Source organism: Choloepus didactylus, chromosome 8, assembly GCF_015220235.1.
Source record: "Choloepus didactylus isolate mChoDid1 chromosome 8, mChoDid1.pri, whole genome shotgun sequence".
Lineage (NCBI taxonomy): Eukaryota > Metazoa > Chordata > Mammalia > Pilosa > Megalonychidae > Choloepus > Choloepus didactylus.
The window spans coordinates 55628842-55645858 of NC_051314.1; the positions used below are offsets into that span (position 1 = coordinate 55628842).

The following is a 17017-nucleotide window of genomic DNA, read 5'->3' on the forward strand; positions in this document are numbered from 1 at the left end:
GTTGGGAAGCCGAGCATGCCATGACTGTGCGGACCGGTAACGGCCCAGCCTCGCTTTTGGTCCCTGGGACCACGTTCTCCGCTGGCTCTGTCTTCCTGAATACAGGCTCAAGCCTGAGCCAGAGAGAGGGGATGCCAAACATTGCTGCATGCAGTGTCTGTCCCTGGGCGGGACACTCAGCAGGAATCGCCAGCCCCAAAGCCCTAGGGACAGCAGAAAACCTTGAATCGCCCTATGGTGGGGAGCTTTAGCTAATCTAAAGTGGTTTCAGTGGATCCAATCCACCTGGATTGTAATTCAGATCGCAATTTGCAGGCAGCACAATGTTATGTAAAGAACAAATTGGATGCTGGCAATGGGCCAGGTTTGTGTGAAGCACTATGTTAATCGCATTCAGCTTCCAGTCTGCTTTTTTATTGTTTTAAATAAACAACCCAGTATCACATGCCCTTTTCCTTAGAGGATGGGAATAGAGTAAGAATAGATAATTTGTATGCTCGGGGATATACTGTGAACCTAAATTATCATTTTGTCAAGCATTTAATAACAAGTTATTGGTTTCTGTTTTCTCATCTGAAGAGATTGCCTAGAAAAATAAAAATAGAGACATGCAAAGTGTAGGCAAGTAGCTCTTGACAAAATTCCCTTCTCTTCCTGGTACTTTGGAACAGATTTACCATTTGGTGACTAGTAGACGTTAGATCAACGACTACTTGAGTTGGTATGCTAAAGACTAGGACAGAGTATGCTTGCTTATAAATCATTCATATGGCTTAATATTTTAAATCCATTATATCAGCTATATTGCTATTCAATAAAAAAACAGCATTTTCCCCATGATATATTAAATGACATTTTTCAGACTTTCTAATTTTCAAATAAATATCTTCAGTTAATGATTTGCGGTTGACGACAATGTCATTTTAATTCAAATGAACACATATTTGCATCTACTGAATGTTCGGTCCTAGTCAGAGACCTTGCCACTAATAATTTTCTTTGGTCAAACTAAACAATTTTTTTCCCACAATAAGGTGAAAGTTTATTTTTCTCTCAAGAAACAGTCTAAAAGATGATGGACTGTTCAAAGCAAGTATGCGGCAGCTCTGTTCTACAAGATCCTCCAGAGACCAAGTGCCTTCTCAGTTGTTGCTCCATCATCCCCTAGGGTTATATTCTTATCTGCAGAATAAAAGCTAGGTTATTTTCATGCTCTCATTAGGTTATAAAATAGAGAAAATGGAAGCATCCTAATGGAAATTCTACTGGGTAATAGAGAAAATATTTCTAGTCTATTATCTGCTAATGGAAAATTGCTATATATGCTACTTTAGAATCACATGCATAGTCCAGAAGAAGTTTTTGATACTCCACAATCTTCCATATTTCAATTAATGGCTACTCCATCCTGCTAGTTGCTCAAGCCCCAGACTTGGGAGACATTTGGTCTCTTAGCAACTTTTGTTGGCTTTGCTTTTCATAATCAGAATTTGACCACTGCTCACTATTCCAACTGGCATTTCCTGGTACAGTTATTTCTTAAGTGGACTGTTGCAATAGCCTCCTTCCTGTCTTAGTTTCCCAGTTGTGATCGCATATACTATGAAATTGGCTTCAATAACAGGAATTTATTGGTTCACAGTTTTGAGGCTAGGAGAAGGCCAAAATCTAGGTATCAGCAAAGTGATGCTTTTCCCTCAGTATATTGTGGTGTCTGGGGTTGGCTGCCAGCATCCTTGGTCCTTGGCTTTTCTGCCACATGGCATTGCACATGGCAATGTCTTCTCCTTTCTCTTAAAGGTTCTGTTGACTTCCACCTTCTGCTCCTCCGCATGGCTTTAGCTTATAGTCTACAGTAATAGGCTTAAGACCTAACACCTCACTCAGTTGGGCCACACCTTAACTAAAATAATATCCTCAAAAGGTCCTATTACAATGTGTTCACACCCACAGGAATGGATTAAGATTAAGAACATGATTTTTTCTGGGGTTCATAATTCAAGTTACCATGCCTCCTAATTAATGCTCTTACTTCTGCCCTTATCCTCCTATAGTCTATTCTCAAAACAGCAGCCAGATTGTTGATATTAAATGTTAAATCATGTCAGTTCTCTGTTTAAAACTCTTCAATGGCTTCTAAATTCATTCATTCAACAAATATCAGACACTCTTCTTGGTGCTTGGGATTACAATTTGAAAAAACAAATAAACCCTGCATTTGTGGGATTTTATTGGAGGGAGACAGACAATAAAGGAGAAGCATAATGAATACATCCTTTCATATGATAACAGATGAAAAGATCTATGGGAAAAAATAAAGCAGGGTAAGGGGGTTTGGGAGTGGTGACGTGGGTGTAGAGGGGAGAAAGACAGGTTGCAATTTCAAACAGGGTATTTGGAGTGGGTACCTTTAGAAGGTAACTTTTGAGAAAGTACTTGAAAAGGATGAGGGAGTGAACCATGTGGATACTGGAAGAAGAATGTTCCAGGCAGAAGAAGTATACATACAAGGTGGAACTATTATAATACTAGACAAAAATAAGGTGGAAGATAGGAGAGCTTAATGATTATAGTTGAACAATTCTAAGATCCTTGTATTATGAGAGTAGAGATATTAAGTAACTTTTGACTTTCAGTGAAGTATGCATGCTAAAATCTTAAAGATAATTCACAAAAAAGAATACCAAACCAGTGGTATTAGAGGGAAAACAACAAATGAGGGATATTTTCATCACCCTAATAGAAATCAAGAAATAAGAATTTTTAATTTTTGGTTTCATGAAAAGTGTTTTTAAGGCTATTAATATTCCTTGAGTCATGACTCTAGCAGCAATGCACAAAGCTTGACAGTATAGTATTTTTATTGCTATTCAATTATAAATATTTGATAATTTCCATTATTACTTATTTTTGGACCTATTAATGGGCGTGTTGTTAAATTTTTACATGTGGAGAATTTTAGCCATCTTTTTTTGTTACTGTCTAAATGGTATTGCATCTGTGGTCAGAGAACATGAACTACATGATATAAAGCCTTTGGTATTAGAACCAAATTGGATGTTAAAATAGATAAACTGAAGAGAATAAAGAAGCATCCACACATATATCCCAGAACTGGTTTATGACAGAGGTGGTATTTCTGATGAGTTAGGCAAATTATAGACTCTTCAAAAAATATTGTCATACAACTATTTATCCCTATGGAAAAATTTAAAATTTAAATCCCTTTTCTTTATGCAAAAAATAAATTCCAAATTGATTAAGACATAAATGCGAAAAAAACTATAAAAAAAATAAGAGTATTTCTGAGTATTTCTAGGACCTCATACTGTTCCCCCTGTATAAAATATATTTATCCTCTTATTCAAATATCCAAATACTATTCTCAGTGCAGCACCCAGAGTGATCCTGTTAAATATAAATCAGATCACGTCTTTCCTCTGTGGAAAACCTACCAATCTATTTTGTCCCATTATACTCAGAGCAAAATCTAAAGTCTTTCCAAGGCCCTAAACTCTGTGGCCCTTCTCTGGTCTGATTTCTACTTCTCTCTCCTTCCTTTCTTCCCTTCCAGACACTCTGGCTCTCCTGCTGTTCTTTGAAAAAGTCAAGGTGCTCCTGCCTCAGGGCATTTGCTTTTGTTTTTTTCTGCTTGGAACCCTTCCCAAAGCAGATAGCTATATGGCTCATTGGTAACCTTCTTTGGTGTTGACCAAATTTCGTCTTTTCAAGGAGGCCTTCCCTGACTATGGTATTTTGTATTAAAACATCTTACACCCATCACTTCTTATTGGCCTTTTTGTCTGCTGTATATTTCAACTCTTACCACCACACTTTATGATGCAATTTGCTTGTATATGTTGTTACTGTCTCTTGCCTCATTAGACTGTAAACCCCATGAGGTAGAGATTTTTGTATGGTGCTCCTAGCAGTACTGTTCAATATTTGATGAACAAATTAATAAACAAATCCTTTAAGACTCTGATCAAATATTGCTTTCTCTTATGACCTTCTCCAATTAGGAGGAATCTTCTGTTGTTAAAACACTTCAGGTTCATTTATTATTATTTTATTCCTCTGTTTCTCTCTTATTCCCCCAAGTGCTTGTGCATAGCTTATTATGTTATTTTTCTGTTTGTTGCATACATTGAATGCAATCCATTTATAAACCCTGCTATCTGTACTTTGAAAATACGTCCTGAGTATAAATACTTTTTCCCGTTCTGTGACTAGCTAACACCCTAATAGCAGCTACCATCATCTCTTACTTTAATTAAGGACACATCTCTTACTTCTTTTCCCTGTAATCATTCTTACTTCTCTACAGTCTATTTTCCATAGAATGGTCAATTATTCCTTTAGAAACATAAGCTCCTCCTGTCCTCAAAACCCTCTAATGACTGTTCAGTGCACATAATATAAAATCTGAAGTCCTGGTTCCAGTCTGCAAGGCACTACATAATCTGACCAGTAGCTATCTCCTCGGCCCCTTTCCTGCTATTCTTCTCTACCTCACTCTGCTTCAGCCACATCCACCAGCCCGGCAAGGATGCCCTTTCCTCACGCCCTTTGTACTTGCTGTTCTTTTTGCCTGCAATGCTTTTCATCAGTTCCCCTCAGAGAAGCCTTCCCTGATAACTCTGCATGCACCCGCACCCCACCTATCAGTATCTATCCCTTTAACCTGCTATATTTTTCTTCATTGCATTTACCACTACCTGACTTTATATTATTTGTGTCTTGAATGGTACTCTACTACATTTTAACCTTCACCAAAACAGCAACCTTGTTTTATTCACTGTTATGTATTTAACTCCTAGAACAAGTACTGGACATGTAAGTCCCATGAGTGAATGGAGGAGTGAGCCCCTTTAACTTTATAATAATGTTGTAATTCTTGAGAGCAGAAACCATATCATGCACGCACACACACACACACACATACACTAGGGACTCAATAGTATTTTGACTCAATAATTTAAAAGGCAATACTGGGTAGACTTACATACTTTACTTTTCTAGCACTGGATATATTGGTGCATAGTGGGTGTTAAACGGAGGTTTGTTGAATACATGAATAACTGAATGAGCAAATAAAAATTTAAAGTAAGCTGAGCTTTAAATGCAAACTGTCTTGGATCTGAAAAATAATAGAGATAACTTAGAAACTTACAGCATATTAGGGTGGAATGGAACCTTAGAAATAACTCTAATCAGACTTTTCCTTTTATAGATGAGGTACAGACACCCAGAGATTCTGTATGCAGAACAAAGACACAAAATTGTGGCAAAGAATAAAATGGAAGTTTATTGATTTAGTGTTTTCTTTTGTGTATGTATGTATAATTTTTTATATGAAGTACTATATTGCAGTAGTCTTGTCTTTTTAAATAATTGCAAGAACCTTGACAGCAGATATTACAGTACATGCTTAATTGTTTTTTCCTTTTAAATACAAAGCACAGCTCTGGGCACGCAGTATATGCTCTATAAAGAGCGTTAAATAGAATTCAATTCAATGACAGAATTATACTACAAGAGCCATGATCCGGGTCGGATTTTGGCACTCTCCCTCTGTAGAAGCACCAGTGAATGAGTCCGCTCCATTTCCCCGCCGGGGTTTACAGGCGCCACGGAACTGGTCTCCTAAGAAGCTCTGGAGGTTGCTACAAGTAATATTTCATCACTTTCGGCTTTCGGGTGAGAACCTGTGCTGGGAAAGCGCCACCGGCGTCTCCTGTGAGCCTGGCGAGGCCGGGAGGAACAGATAGCTGCAGCTTCTCGGGGTGGAGGGTGGAAGGAGAGGGGGTTTTTCAACCAGGAACTTCTTTTGCCTGAATATGAGAGAGGGCAAAAGGAGGCCACAGTGTGGAGGTGTCTGTTGCTAGGCAACACACAGACGCCGTCATGGGGCCTGCGCCTTCTGCAGAAACTGTCCCTTCCAGCCCCAGAGCTAAATGCTCAAGCAATGATGAAGCAGGTTATCATTTCGGAGTTCCCGCCTGTCTGAAGATGGTTCACGGTGGAATCGCCCTAGTTAATACCTTTTCCAGTCCTTCGATTCTGGACCTGGCCTTTACCCAGCTTGTTGGGTCAAGTCAGGTTGGCTGCCCGTTATGTCCCTCTCCATCCATGAATTTCAGATAGGGAGGAGGGAAGGGACATTCAATCTGGTACATTGCAAGTGCCTTGAAATATCGTCTCAAGTCTTGGGAGATTGGTCTGGGAGCAAGGAAAGTTACTCTGCTTGGTTTGAAATTAGGAACGACCCACGGATCAATTCAGACACCTGGGTCTGTTATTGATTGGCTTCAAGATGGACTTGGTCCCTGCCCTCATGGAGTTTACATCCCAAGTTGTGTTTACAAATCTTTCTTCTCTGCTTGCTTATGGGTGGGATTTGATCCATTTGTGGTATCCTCCCCTTTCCATTATGTTCTGATTTAGCATAAGCAGAACATAATGCTTATTAACCACTTATATCACTAACCAAGAGAAGTGAGGATAATTGGAATTGGAAATAGTAATCCTTAAAAAATAAGGGCAGTGGAAGGTGAATTCAAAATTTTTGGGCAGTGCGAACAATAATATGTCGTTAATATTTATTACATGCTAACAGTAACATCTCATGACTTGTAGCAGTTTGGGTGGAGACTGATGCCATTCAGAATGTGCTGTTGGCTCCTCTGCCACCCCTCCTTTCCCCCAACACACCCTAAATCAATATTCAGTGCTTTAGGACAGGGACAACCCTTGGCATGCATGCCAGAGATTGGCACACAGGCCATCTGTTTGGAATGCCTTCTCTTGTGCCACAAAGTTTAGATTTCTGCTGTTCTTTAGTTCCTACAGCTAATTCCTCCTTTCCTTCTTTACCTGTATCAACAAGACTGTAGTCCTGGAAAGAGGTCTGTACCTGTATGTGAATTCAGGCACTACAATAACTGGTAAATAATGTGGCAAAGTAAAATTCACTTTTCTTGGTCTTGGTTTCCTCATTTTGAAAAGCAGAAAGTTGGGCTGTTTTATCTCTGAAGTCCTATCCAAATGTTAAGCTCCTCTGAGAAGTGTCACTAGCCTAACTGCTCTAGTTCCATAGATTCCATATATGGATTCCATATATGAGGTCATTGCTCTTTGAAGACTCCTGTTTTATCTGGAGTCTTCCAGAATGAATATGACATTGTTCCAAATGAACTCATCAGAGTTTACCAAATTCACTTGTTCAACAACTATTTATTATGCTCCTCCTATCTTCAAGGCTTTCTGCTGATCAAAAAAAAAAAAATCCAAAACAGCAGCAACTTTTTAACAACATGAAAATGAGGATCTCATAGCTTTATTGAGAGATTCATGAATTGGGCAGCATCCCATCCAGAAAATAGGGAGCTCCAAAGTGTCCAGTTGTGGAGAGGGCAGGGCTTATATAGACAGGCTTTGGCAACCAACAAGGAAGCTAGCGGTATAAATGACTCCATTGGCTTATCAAGATGTATCCTTATTTGACTAACACCAAGCCAGAGGGGCTGTGGTGCACAAGCTAAATTGGAGCTGGCAGACTATGATTGGTTGACCTTAGGTTTCGGGTTTTGGGAGAGCTGAGGGCCACAGGACGGTAACTAAGTTAAGTTTCGGTTTACAGGGCTTAGCATGGCAGCTCCATCTTGGGTCTGCGTGCATTATTTAACACTGCTAAGTGTTGAGATATAGTGTAAGCAAAACCAATGTGGTTGTTGCCCTCATGAGGCATGCAGTCTATTGGTGAGGAATAATAGCTCCATTCAGTGCCTTTTCTAACTATTCTAAGACAGAATTTGTGAATGAACATTGTGATTATGTCATAATTAGGTGGAGAGGAGTAAGACCAACCTAAGAATATGTTAAAAATGTGTACAGGAGTTTGATATTGATTATTGACTTAACAGATATTTATTGAGCATCTATACTGCATTGAATGCAGAAGATACCAACCTTTGTGGACAGTGAATTAGATGAAAAAGAGCTAATGAGAGTGAAGTGTTATGAATGCTATACCTGTGGAAGTACAGGGACTAGGAGGACTAGGACATTTGAGAGTTTAACTTTTGCTGTTTTTACTAATTACAAATGACATATAGTGATTTAAAGTGACACTGATTTGAATTACTAAGGTATAAATAATTGTGAGGTCAATGTGTGGAGAAAATCACTTAGGTGATTGCTCAGAATCAGTTGGTTTTGTTGGCAGATAATCATCATGGCAAATATAATAACTCTTGTGATAGGATTAAAAGCAAACAAACAATTGCTTCCCCAACCCAGCAACAACTTTAAAAAATCAACTTCTTTGTGAAAATAACTCTGAAAAGAAAACCATCTGTAAGTACTATAGGAATATTTTCAAATCAGTGATTTGTGATGCTTTCAGATTATGTCTCTTGTTGACTGGTAAGTCTTCCTGACTTTGTTCTTATAGGAGAATTCCCGGCTTAAGGCAAGCATTTTTTTAGGAGAAGAATTTATGGGATGGGGTGAAGGAACTATGTAGATAAGTTAGTAAGGAACTGGGACATCTTTCAGGTAAGAGGACGTATTTGCATGAGATAAAAGTACATTTTATAATAATAATAATGGTTACCATATATTGAATATTACCATGTTCCAGGTGATATAGTAGTATGAGAAAAGTACTAACATTAAATTTAGAAACCTTGACTCAGAGACATTAAGTTCTTACCCAAGCTCAAATTGTAGGAAAATGGCAAAAATCAGAATTTTAATGTGTCTATTTGACTTTGATCCTGCATCATGTTATGCTATCTTTCCTTTAGAAAACAAACAAAACCAATAAACTATTTTACTATTAAAATAATTCAAGTCTAATAATAGGAAAAAAGTACAAATAAATCTTTAGACAAATGTATTCTTGGTAATTTAAGGATGAAGTATACATTAAAATATGCAAAATTTTGATGGCAGAGGTATTCATTTGATTTTTGTTAAATACATATTTGCAAGTTGATTATTTTTAAAATTCTGTTATGTACATTTTTTTAAATTCAGTTTTACTGAGAAATATTCACATACCATGTAATCATCCATGGTGTACAATCAACAGTTCATACTACCATCTTATAGTTGTGCATTCATCACCCCAATCTATTTTTGAACATTTTCCTTACACCAGAAAGAATCAGAATCAGAATAAAAAATTAAAAAAATAAAAAAAACACACAGATCACCCTCCCCATCCCACCCTATTTTTCATTTAGGTTTTGTCCCCATTTTTCTATTCATCCATCTATACACTGGATAAAGGGAGTGCGATCCACAGGGTTTTCACAATCACACTGTCACCCATTGTAAGCTACATTGTTATACAATTGTCTTCAAGAATCAAGAATACTGGGTTGGAGTTTGGTAGTTTCAGGTATTTACTTCTAGCTATTCCAACACAGTAAAACCTAAAAAGTGTTATCTATATAGTGCGTAAGAATGTCTGTCAGAGTGACCTCTCAACTCCATTTGAAATCTCTCAGCCACTGAAGCTTTATTTTGTTTCCTTTAGCATCCCCCTTTTGGTCAAGAAGATGTTCTCAATCTCATGATGCCAGGCCCAGATTCATCCCTGGGAGTCATATCCTGCGTTGCCAGGGAGATTTACACCCCTGGGAGTCAGGTCCCATGTAGAGGGGAGGGCAGCGAGGTCACCCACCAAGGTGGCTTAGTTAGAGAGAGAGGGCCACAGCTGAGCAACAAAGAGTCACTCATGGGGAGACTCTTGGGCACAATTATAAGCAGGGCTAGCCTCTCCTTGCAGCAACAAGCTTCATAAGGGCCAGCCCCAAGACAGAGGGCTCAGCACATCAAGCCCTCAGTCCCCAATGTTTGTGAGGACATCAGCAACAATACAGGTGAGGAAGTCCAACATATTTGCATCCTCCCCCAGCTCTTCAGGGGGGCCCGAATATATATTTTTATTCTCCACCCAAATTATTTTAGGATGTGTTGCTATTTCATTCTAATCTATACAGACCTACCATAGTTCACTTCCTATTCAAAGTTCCAGATAATTGTAGTGTTTGAGCAAACAGGCTGTAGAAGTTATATTGTTTAGAAAATATAGATCCTACACCAAATACACATCTCTTCCCTTGGGCTCACGTGGAAGTTGAAGCTTGAACACAGTCAGTTTCAACCTTTACCCTTTGGCCCGATTTGCTCTAGTCTTAACCAGATCTGCTTTATTCATGTCTCTAATTGAAGTCTGGGATCTGTTTCAGCTTTTTTTTTTTTTTTTTTAACAGTTGCTGTATGTGTAAATACCAATATTCATATCTGCCAAGCTCTAGCTCTGAGTTTCAGGTGTAACACAGATATCCTATGTTCTAGAGACCAATCAGGTTATGCATTAAGGGATCAACATCTCAGAGTTTGGAGATAGCCATTACAATTCAGGAATAGATTTGACTGCTTAAGAGTTTATAATCTAGGGACCATTGCAATAATCATTTCCCTGTTAGGCTGTGCTCTAAGATTTAATTCTGAGTTTACACATTGTAGTTAGTCCATATTGGTGAGGCATTATACTGTTTGCCTTGGTTTCTGGCGTACTTCACTCAACATGCTGTCTATAGGATCCATTCACCTCGTTGCATGTCTCATAGCTTCACTCCTCGTAGTTGCTCAATATTCTGTTGTATGCACACACCGCAGTTCATCATTCTATTCCTCAATCAGTGTACCCTTAGGCCACCTCCACCCATTGCAAATCATGAACACTGCCTCCACAAACACCAGTGTGCAAATGTCCACCCATGTCTCCGCTCCTGGATCCTCCAAATACACACCCCACAATGAGGTCGCAGGACCCCATGGCCCCACTTACTCAGCTTTGTGTGGAGCCACCACAGTGACCTCCAGAAAGGCTACACCATTCTGCTTCCTCATCAGCAGTAAATGGATACATCCCTCTCTCCATGTTTTCTCCAGCCCTTTTACCTCTATTTATATTTTTCCTACACTCTTATAGAGATATATTCACACAACATACAACCATCTACAGTGTACAATCAGTTACATGGCATCATCACATAGTTGTGCATTTATTATCACAGTCAGCACTTGAACATATTGATTAATATGAAATTTTTTTTTTTGGTGAATAATAAAAAAGATAATAAAAAGAAAAATAAAAATGCCATACAATACAATATAATAGTAAGGACAAAAAATAACACCACTACCAAGAATCCCATATCCCTCCCTAATATCCCCCTCTCATACACATTTAACTTTGGTATATTGCCTTTGTTACAATTAATGGACGCATACTGGAATGTTACTGTTGACCATTGTTCTAGTTTGCTAATGCTGCTGGAATGCAAAACACCAGAGATGGATTGGCTTTTATAAAAGGGGTTTATTTGGTTACACAGTTATAGTCTTAAGGCCATAAAGTGTCTAAGATAACACATTAGCAATCAGGTACCTTCACTGGAAGATGGCCAATAGTGTCTGGAAAACCTCTGTTAGCTGGGAAGGCACGTGGCTGGCATCTGCTCCAAAGTTCTGGTTTCAAAATGGCTTTCTCCCAGGATGTTCCTCTCTAGGCTGCAGTTCCTCAAAAATGTCATTCTTAGTTGCACTTGGGTTATTTGTCCTCTCTTAGCTTCTCCGGAGCAAGAGTCTGCTTTTAATGGCCATCTTCAAAATGTCTCTCATCTGCAGCTCCTGTGCTCTCTTCAAAGTGTCCCTCTTGGCTGTATCAGCTGGCTCCTTCTGTCTGAGCTTATATAGTGCTCCAGTGAACTAATCAAGGCCCATGCTGAATGAGTGGGGCCATACCTCCATGGAAACTATCCAATCAGAGTTATCACCCACAGTTGGGTGGGGCACATCTCCATGGAAACACTCAAAGAATTACAATCTAATTAACACTGATAGGTCTGCTCCCACAAGATTACATCAAAGATAATGGCATTTGGGGGGACGTAATACATTCAAATGGGCAGAACCATAGACTCCAGTTTGCTTTGATTATGTTTTTTCCCAAATAACATCTTTTTTTAAACACTATGGATGGTTGACATTCATTTGTTCTCCCACATGTGAGAACATTTTTATATTTGTACATTTAGCAACAGTCATTGGCCACTCCAGTTTTTGCCAAGTTATACAGTCCCAGTCTTCATCATCTATCTTTACCTCTGGTGTCATACATTCCCCTTTCCCACCTCTTTCAGCTTTACTCACAGACATCTTTGTTCCATGTGTTTACAATATTGTGCTACCATCACACAGTATTATGCTATCCATTTCTGGATCTATACAATCATTCCTGCTGAACATTTCTGTAGTCCTTCAGCATCAAATGCCTGATCTCTACCCTCTTTCTATCTCCCAGTAGCCTGTGTTATCAGCTTTTAACTCTCAAAGTTTGCTTATTATTGTATTTCATATTGGTGAGACCATACAGTATTTGTCCTTTTGTTTCTGGCTAACTTCACTCAACATAATGTCCTCAGGGTTCATCCATGTTATTATATGTTCCATGTCTTTGTTCTGTCTTACAGCTGCATAATATTCCATCATGTGTCTATACCACAGTTTGTTTATCCACTCGTCCTTTGATGGACATTTGGGCTGCTTCCATCCCTTGGCAGTCGTGAATAATGCTGCAATAAACATCGGTTTACAAATGTCCATCTGTGTCTTAGCTTTCAGTTCCTTTGAGTATATACCTAGCAATGGAATAGCTGGGCAATATGGCAAATCTATACTTAGCTTCCTGAGGAACCTCCTTACTGTCTCCTAGAGTGGTTGCACCATTCTACATTCCCACCAGCAATGAATAAGTGTGCCTCTTTCTCCACATCCTCTCCAGCACTTGTAATTTTCTGTTTTTTGGATAATGGCTATTCTGGTAGGTATGAGATTGTATCTCATTGTGGTTTTTTGATTTGCATTTTCATAATAGTCAGTGGAGTTGAGCATTTTTTCATGTTTTTGAGCCATTTGTATTTCCTCTTCAGAAAAGTGTCTGTCCATGTCTTTTGCCCATTTTTTAATTGGGTTGTTTGTCTTTCTGTTGTTGAGTTGTAGAATTGCTTTATATATTCAGTATATTAAACCCTTATTTGATATGTGGTTTCCAAATATTGTCTCCCATTGTGTAGGCTGCCTTTTTACTTTTCTAACAAAGTCCTTTGATGTGCAAAAGTGTTTGATTTTGAGGAGATTCCATTAGTCTATTTGTTCTTTGGTTGCTTGCACTTTGGGTGTGAGGTCTAGGAAACCACCTCCTATGACAGGATCTTTAAGATAGTGCCCTACATTTTCTTCTAAGAGTCTTATGGTCTTGGCACCTATGTTTAGGTCTTTGACCCAATTTGAGTTAATTTTTGTATCGTGTGTGAGGTAGGAGTCCTCTTTCATTCTTTTGGAAATGGATATCCAGTTCTCCAATCACCATTTATTGAGGAGGCTGCTCTGTCCTAGTTGATTTGGCTTGACTGCCTTATCAAAGATCAATTGTCCATAGATGCGAGAGTCTATTTCTGAACACTCAATTCTATTCCATTCGTCAGTATCTCTGTCCTTATGCCAGTACCATGCTGTTTTGAGCACTGTAGCTTTGTAATATGCTTCAAAGTTAGGTAGTGTGAGACCTCCCACTTTGTTCCTCTTTCTCAAGATATTTTTGGCTATTCAGGGCACCTTGCCCTTCCAAATAAGTTTGGTTATTGGTTTTTCTATTTCTGCAAAGTAAGTTGTTGGGATTTTAATTGGTATTGCATTGAATCTATAAATCAGTTTAGGTAGAGTTGAGGTCTTAATTGTATTTCGTCTTCCAATCCACGAACATGGTATGTTCTTCCATTTTTTTACGTCCTGTCCAATTTCTTTTTGCTGTTTCTTGTAATTTTCTTTGTATAAGTCTTTTGTGGCCTTTGTTAAGTTTATTCCTAAATACTTGATTCTTTTGGTTGCTATTATAAATGGATTTTTTAAAAAATTTTCTTCTTGTTGCACATTACTTGTATATAAGAACACTACAGATTTTTGTGTGTTGATCTTGTAGCCTGCCACTTTGCTGTATTCACTGATTAGCTCTAATAGCTTTGCTGTAGATTTTTCTGGATTTTCTACATATAGAATCATGTCATCTGCAAAGGGTGAAAGTTTTACTTATTCCTCCCAATTTAGATGCCTTTTATTTCTTTCTCTTGCCTGATCACTCTAGCTAGAACTTCCATCACAATGTTGAATAACAATGGTGACAGTGGGCATCCCTGTCCTGTTCCAGATATTAGAGGGAAAGATTTCAGTCTCTCCCCATTGAGTACCATGTTAGCTGTGGTTTTTTCATATACTGCCTTTATCATATTGAGAAAATTCCCTTCCATTCCTATTCTTTGAAATGTTTCATCAAGAAAGGATGTTGAATTTTGTCAAATGCCTTTTCTGCATCGATTGAGATGATCATGTGGTTCTTTTGCTTTGATTTATTGATGTGGTGTATTACATTAATTGATTTTCTTATGTTGAACCAGCCTTGCATACCTGGAATAAACCCCACTTGGTCGTGGTGTATAATTCTTTAATGTGCTGCTGGATTCGATTTGCAAGTATTTTGTTGAGGATTTTTGCACCTATATTCATTAAAAAGATTGTTCTATAATTTTATTTTTTTGTAGTATCTTTGTCTGATTTTGGTATTAGGGTGATGTTGGCTTCATAGAATGAGGTGGGTAGCTTTCCCTCCTTTTCGAATTTTTTGGAGAGTTTGAGCAGGATTGGTATTAATTCTTTCTTGAATGCTTGGTAGAATTCACATGTGAAACCATCTGGTCCTGGGCTTTTCTTTTTTGGGGGCTTTTTGATGACTGACTCAATCTCTTTACTTGTGATTGGTTTGCTGAGGTCCTCTGTTTCTTCTCAGGTCAATGTTGGTTGTTTATGCTTTTCTAGGAAGTTGTCCATTTCATGTAAGTTGTCCAGTTTATTAGTGTATAGTTGCTCATAGTATCTTCTCATTATCTCCTTTATTTCTGCAGGGTCAGTAGTTACGATACCTTTCCTGTTTCTGATTGCACTTATTTACATCTGCTCCCTCTCTTTTTTTTTTTTTTTTGCTAGCCTAGCTAGGGGTCCCATCAGTTTTGTTGATTTTCTCAAAGAACGAACTTATGGTTTTGTTGATTCTCTCTATTGTTTTCCTGTTCTCAGTTTCATTTACTTCTGCTCTGATCTTTGCTATTTCTTTCCTTCTGTTTGCTTTGGGGTTTATTTGCTGTTCTTTCTCTAGTTCTTCCAGGTGGACAGTTAATTCCTCCATTTTTGCTTTCTCTTCTCTTTTAATATAGGCATTTCAGGCAATAATTTTCCCTCTCAGCATCACCTTTGCTGCATCCCATAAGTTTTGATATGTTGTGTTTTCATTGTCATTTGCCTCGAGGTATTTACTAATTTCTCTTGTAACTTCTTCCTTTACCCACTGGTTTTCTAAGAGTGTGTTGTTTAGTCTTCATATATTTATGAATTTTTCAATCTTCTGCCTGTTATTTATTTCCAACTTCATTCTGTTATGATCTGAGAGAGTGTTTTTTATAATATCAATATTTTTAAATTTGTTGAGGCTTGCTTTGTGACCCAGCATGTGGTCTATCCTAGAAAGTGTTCCATGAGCACTCGAGAAGAATGTGTATCCTGCTGTTGTGGGGTGTAGTGTTCTTTAAGTGTCTGTCAAGTCTAGTTCATTTATCATGTAATACAGCATCTCCATTTCTGTGTTGATGCTTTGTCTAGATGTTCTATCCATTGATGAGAGCGGTATATTGAAGTGTCCAACTATTATTGTGGAGTTATCTACTTCTCCTTTCAGTGTTCTCAGTGTCTCCCTCATGAATTTTGGGGCACTCTGGCTTGGTGCATAAATGTTTATGATTATTATGTTTTCTTGATGAACTGATCCTTTTGTTAATATATAGTGTCCTTCTTTGTCTCTTTTAATTGTTTTACTTTTGAAGTCTACTTTGGTATTAATATAGATACTCTCGCTTTTTTATGGTTGCTATTTGCATGAAATATCTTTTTCCAACCTTTCACTTTCAGCCTATTTTTGTCCTTGTGTCTAAGGTGAGTTTCTTGTAGACAGCATATAGATGGGTCCTCTTTTTTAATCCATTCTGCCAGTCTGTGTCTTTTTATTGGGGAGTTTAATCCATTAACATTTAGTGTTATTACTGTAAGGGCAGTACTTTCTTCTATCATTTTGTCTTTTGGATTTTATATGTCATGTCTTATTTTTTCCTCTCTCTTTTTACCCTTCCTGATAATCTTCATTTCTGCACTCTTCTCCAAACCTCTTTCTCCTGTCTTTTCCTATCAGCCTGTAGCACTCCCTTTAGTATTCCCTGTAGCGCTGGTCTCATATTCATGAACTCTCTCAGTGTCTGTTTGTCTGAAAATATTTTAATCTCTCACTCATTTTTGAAGGACAGTTTTGCTGGATTAAAGAATTCTTGGTTGGCTGTTCTTCTCTTTCAGTATGTTAAATATATCTTACCACTGTCTTCTTGCCTCCATGGTTCCTGTGGAGAAATCTGTCCATAGTCTTATTGAGCTTCCTTTGTATGTGATGGATTGCTTTTCTCATGCTGCTTTCAGAATTCTCTCTTTGTCTTTGACGTTGGACAATCTGATCAGTAAGTGTCTTGGAGTACGTCTATTGGGGTCTATTCTGTTTGGGGTATGCTGTACTTCTTGTATCTCTAATTTTCTGTCTTTCATAAGAGTTGGGAAATTTTCAGTGATTATTTCTTCTATTATTCTTTTTGCCCCTTTCCCCCTCTCTTCTCCCTCTGGGACACCTATAACACATATGTTTGTGTGTTTTGTGTTGTCATTCAGCTCCCTAAGACACTGCTCATATTTTTCCATTCTTTTCACCATGTGTTCTTTCATGTGTGTGAATTCAGATGTCTGATCTTCCAATTCACTGATCCTTTCTTCTGCCTGCTCAAATCTACTGTTG

The 17017-nt window shown here is 38.2% G+C and overlaps 1 protein-coding gene across 2 annotated transcripts in view; it reads left to right on the forward strand.

Annotated features, from left to right (window-relative positions):
- The first annotated feature begins 5632 nt into the window (after window positions 1-5632).
- The window catches only part of CAPS2 (calcyphosine 2), a 61161-nt gene continuing 49776 nt past the window's right edge, over window positions 5633-17017 (forward strand). Inside the window, exon 1 of one of the 2 annotated variants that reach the window (XM_037848087.1) lies at window positions 5633-5700. The gene's annotated coding sequence lies outside the window, so the exon portion shown is untranslated. The remainder of the gene's footprint in view (window positions 5701-17017) is intronic. The other variant, XM_037848088.1, reaches the window with a different exon arrangement.